Raw genomic sequence first — 5,691 nt, forward strand, 5'->3', positions numbered from 1 at the left:
TCTAGAACCGATTAACCGCGATAAACGAGGGTTCACTGTATACTGGTACAGATAAGAGGTGGAAACATAGGGAATCCAGGAGAGATAAATCCCTCAGGACCAATATTGAGAGTACTGATACCAGGAGGGTGAGAGGAAGGTGGGGGAGAATGGGGAACCGTTCACAATGATCAACATATAACCCCTCCCAGGGGGACAGACAACAACAAAGTGGGTGAAGGGAGACATCAGTCAGTGTAAGACGTGAAAAAAATAATAATAATTTATAAACTATCAAGGGTTCGTGAGGGAGGGAGGGTGGGGAAGGAGAGGGAAAAAATTAGGAGCTGATACCAATGGCTCAAGTTGAAAGAAAATGTTTTGAAAATGATGATGGCACCAAATGTACAAATGTGCTTGGATGGATGGACTGTGATAAGAGTTCTAAGAGCCCCAATAAAATGATCCAAAAAAAGAAAAGAATGATGCCGACATATGTACAAATATGCTTGATAGAATGGATGGATTGTTATAAGAGCCCCCAATGAAATGATTTTTAATTTAAAAAAAAGATTGGAGCATGACGCTGAGAATCCATGTTCAAATCCTACTGAAAGGCGGGGTTCAAATAGATACAGGAATGGACCAAGAGAGAAACAACAAAAACCACGGGTTCCCAGAAGTGAGAAAGACTTAGAAGCCTTATCGAAGTACCACCTGTCCGGAGGCTCGAAGGACCACGTGGGCAGGAGACTCCGTCCACTCCCAAGAATGTCTGGAGAAGAATGGTGAGCTCTTCAATTCCGTCCATGGAGGTCACATAACCCCGGGGTCCCGAGTGGTTAAAGCCCCCGGCTGGACCCCAAAGGTCAGCAGGTCAAACCCACCAGGAGAAAAATGTGGCTCCTTCCATGAAGATTGACAGCCTCGGAAACCTATGGGCAGTTCCACCTTGTCTCCAGGGGTCACTCAGCGTGAGAACTTCAATAGAAACCCACCCCCACACCCAGCAGAAGAATCCAGCTAACCTACCTCCTACTCCAGCAAACCCCCTATCACCAGAGCACCCCCAGTCTCCCCATCTTCTTGTCCTTAGAATCTGCTATTCAGTCAGACGTAACTCCTGGTGACCCCATGCATAACAGAAGAAAAAGTTGGCCGGTACCTTTTGTGGTTATTATTTTCAGCAGCTTTATTGAAGTATAATTGACCCACCATCAATTCCTCAGATTTAAAGTGCACCATTGGATAACTTTTGACAAAGGCATACATCCCTGAATGACTTCAGCAGCACAATCCAGAACACAGCCGTCACCCCGCATTGCCCGCCTCTCTGTCATCCCCCAACCTCTCCTCCCTCCTTGCCTCTTCCTGCCCCCTTCCTATCTGATCCCAACGGGGGATTTCTTTTCATCTCAGGTACTCTCTGACCACGTCAGAGCACACTGGCAACAGCATCGTCACGTGACTCGTGGCACAGCTGGCCCTGGGCAACATGAGTCACATGCGATTTCAGAGCGAGCATACTCGGATATCATGCTCATTGGTGGCTCTGTGAGTGAGGCATTGGACTACTAACCGGAGGGTCGCAGCTTCAAACCTACCAACTTCTCCTCTGGAGGAAAATGAAGATGTGTACGCCCTTGGTATCAGCTCCTCATTTCCCACTCCCTCCCTCACGAACCCTTGATAATTTATAAATTATTATTATTTTGTCGTGTCTTACACCGGCCGCTGTCTCCCTTGACCCACTTTTCGGCTGTCCGTGCCCCAGGGAAATGTAGACAGACTCTACCACAGACAGCGCTGTACTTCAAAAGAGATTGGAATGTCCTTTGTGACTGTGAAGGCAGCACCATTCCTCTTGCTTGTGTCATTGCAGCACAGTGAGCTGTATGATTGACACATCAGCTCACTGAATGCCTAGGCTATCAATCGGTACGGGTTCCATTTCATTTTTTGGACAACTTCCAATTCCCACATTCCAGTGTTGTCTCCCATAGCGCTATGGGACTGGAAATCTTTACCTTGAATTGTGCCCCATCCATAAATGAGGATCCCAGAGGCTCCACTCCCACAAGCTGAGCGAGATTTACTTCCATATCTAAGCATCGGCTTTTCCTGGAATAACTGTTCTATGCTTGAGGGTTTTTAAGTCTCTTGAGGGACAAAAATGAGTATTCAGGGAGTGAATGTTATGAAGTTTATGTTCCTTATAGTTAGGAGCATTCAGAAAGCAATCCACTACTGGTGATTAGGTTTTGCTTTTGGTCTTCTGCTGTAGAATCATGCCCATATGCCATACCATTTGTCCTTCCTGAAACGGTAAACCTAGTTCTCACGTAAGAATGAGCCTATGCACGTCTCTGGACGTAAGGCATCTTCTTTGGAAGAAGAGCAGTCAGAATGTTCCTTAGAAGCAAGGATGGCGAGACATTCTCATCTCATCAGCCTACTTTGGGCACGTGGACAGGAGAGACCAGTCCCTGAAGAGGGGCAGCAGACACAAGGAAGCGCTTTGACAAGATGGACTGACAGTGGCCGCAATGACCGGCTCCAACACAGAGCAATTGTGAGTGGGACGCAGGACCGAGCGGGGATTCGTTCTGTCGGACACAGGGTGGCTATGAGTCGAACCTACTGGAGGACACACACCTGTGGCAGTTTCTTAATCTATCAACTTGAGGAAGGGGTGGAGTCTGACCAGTCAATCAGATCGCAGCTTGATGACCTCATTCGGAGCTGCCACGGAGATAAATAGCTCACCGGGGGCCAGATACACGCTCACTCCCTGCAGACACTTGGAGCTACGCTAGAGCCCTGGAGCTGGAGGAGCCACGTGGAGACCCCGTCAGTGCTGAGATGCCTCCACCGCCACTGGACTCACAAGACTTTCCACCCCATTGCATGTGTTTCGTGAGTCTGAGGAGGAATTTATAGATTGGTAACAGACATGTGGGCTAATATCGGACTTGTGGACTTGATCTGGACTGGGTTGGGGTGTTTCTCAATACACAATTACCTATAAAGTTATTTCTCACACACGGATGAATGTTTATTAACACAGCCCCTACCGACACTTCCTTGGATACCTTCCCGCCTTTCCTCCTCAGGTATCCATGTTGTTTCAGAAGGAACATCTGTTTGAAAGAACGTCATTCCCTTTTGTCTTTCTTTTTGTGCCAGATGAAAAAATGTCGAGGATGGCATAGTCCGCAGTTATGCAAAATGGATCCCTGTACCCAGTGACGTTTCTGGAGCAATTCTCTCATTTCAAACCCCCAGCTGCTCTGCGGGAGAAAGACGGGCTTTCTACTCCCGTCAAGTGACCGTCTCAGAAACCGGGGCGTTCCACCTTGTCCTAGAGGGCCCCCCGAGTCCGGATGGGCTCAGTGGCCGCCAGTCAGAGTGTGGGTTGGTTTGCTCTCGTTTGCTTGTTCCTTCTGAAGTTTCTGTAACAGCGAACTACTTGGTCATCACCATTTGGCAATCCTTGTTTCGTTGTGTTTTAAAGTTCAGACTCTCCCCTCAGACTATGTGAACCCCTGGCTGTTGGCTGGTAGAGCTCTCTGCACAGGTCTTTGCACTCACTTCTGAACCTAGGAACGCTGCACTTGGGCCTTGAAAACGCTGCAATACCTCACTCCACATAACCAACGTCAACGTGTAACCTAGAGTTTGCATCCTGTCAACTATATTCCGTGTTTGGTCTGCAGGCATATTTCCTAAGGCATCTGGGATCTAGGTGTGTGATTCCAGGACTGTGCTCGTTGCTGGATAGCATGTGCTTCCTGGGCAGTAGAAAGACATGGAATACGCCATCATTGTCTGAATGTGTTTTAAGAACTGTCCGCTGGTGCAGGGAGAGGTTAAAAATGGCTTAGAGTAGCTGAACAGTAGAGGGAAAAATTGGTGTCTGGACACCGATCTATTGTGCTATTTCTTGGAAGACTGAGTAGGCAGCATAGGGTATGGAAATGGTTTAGTCATGACATTCTAAAGTCTACTTGCCATTGTGATGCCCGCATACTGTCAGCACTGTCCTAGGACTGGCCTCTGCACTTAGACAAATCGAGTCTTCCGACTTCACATAGATGCTGAGTACTGACTTGCAATCCGTTCACTGGTATGACCGCTTTCTTTTTTTCAAACAATTGTTTCTTTCTATTTTGTTGTCATTGTTGGTCATCGAGTCTGTGTGTGCCATTGCGGTTGTGAGGCACCGTTGGGTTGATAAGAGGAAATACTGCCCAGTCCTGTGCGGCACTCAACACTATTACTTTGTTTGAGCCCGTCACTGCCGCTCCTGTGCCAACCAATGCGTCTCCTGAGGGGTCTTTGTCTTCTATACTGACCAAGCATAATGTCCTTCTCCATAGACTGGTGTGATCGTTAGGTTTTTGGGTGCCAACATGGCGACCGTAAGAAGTTTAGCCTCTCAATCGGTCACAGCTTGATGACCTCCTTTGGAGGTGCGACCGAGATAAATGGCTCTCTGGAGGCTGCCCCCCTCTCTCTCTTTGCCTTCCCCTTCCCACTGGCGGGCCACTCTGCGTCCTGCCAGAGCCCCAGATGAACTGCGCCATTGGATCCACACGCCCTTGCACCCACTGGCCTGTGATCTTCTTATATTCTGCGTCATTGCCTGTGGCTGCATGAGTCTGAAGAGATGTGTGGACTAATTCCAGACTTACGGACTTGAGTTGGACTGGGCTGGGATGTTTTCCTGATTTATAAAGCTTCTGGCTATAAAGCTCCTGCTTAAACATGAGTGTCACTGAATTTGTTTCTCTAGTCAACCTGGACTGGCAACACTGGTTTCTCCTGATAACGTGGGTATGAGCTCTTCAGATAGTAAGTGTGGTCAATGGTTTTCCATTTGTTGGAGATCCAGCTCTTAAAATAATATGTGGCTGGGCTGCGTGGGAAAGACCAGGAGTGGAACCTGCAGCCCAACTGAATTATTGAGCTATACTGATTTCACTGAAAACAGGTGATCAAACGTTATCACCTTGAGGTTGATTAACTCTTGGGAAACACCAGGAGTGGAACCTGCAGCCCAACTGAATTATTGAGCTATACTGATTTCACTGAAAACAGGTGATCAAACGTTATCACCTTGAGGTTGATTAACTCGTCACACATTGTTTTAGGCCTTTTCCTATGTTACCGTATTTTGAGATATGACCAAATTGAACAAGTTGAAGTCAATCCCATAAAGTTTCCATTTTGTGGGGGACCCAAACACTTCATTCTTGAAAAGCTAGTCTGCATTCAGGGACTGTCATGGTGACAGCAATGGTGCACTGGAACAGTGCTTTCTAATCCTGACCACCTTCGTTCCTTTGTGTTTCTAGTTTGTGAGTTAAATAACAACCATATGTGTGCTTTAAAAAATTAAATACGACAGTATATAATCTCTGTGAATTGAACTGTTTTCATGTTTAGCAATCACACTAGCGTTGGACCAATCACTACATTCATCTGTAGCAAATTGAGAACGAAATGGTTCAGGCCTGAATAGTTTGCAGATGAAACAATAGACAGAGGTGAGTGATGGAGAATCGTGGCCGCTCCCATTCACAGGAGTCTCACCATTAGCTTTGCCCCCTAGGAATACAGTCTGGCTACAGAACCTTATTTGTCTACTATCTAGAAATGTTTTACCTCAATTTTCTTTCTTTTGTTTATATTTATAGGTTTAGTATTTTT

Source organism: Echinops telfairi, unplaced genomic scaffold, assembly GCF_000313985.2.
Source record: "Echinops telfairi isolate 266 unplaced genomic scaffold, ASM31398v2 ScPeMD7_3;HRSCAF=10, whole genome shotgun sequence".
NCBI lineage: Eukaryota > Metazoa > Chordata > Mammalia > Afrosoricida > Tenrecidae > Echinops > Echinops telfairi.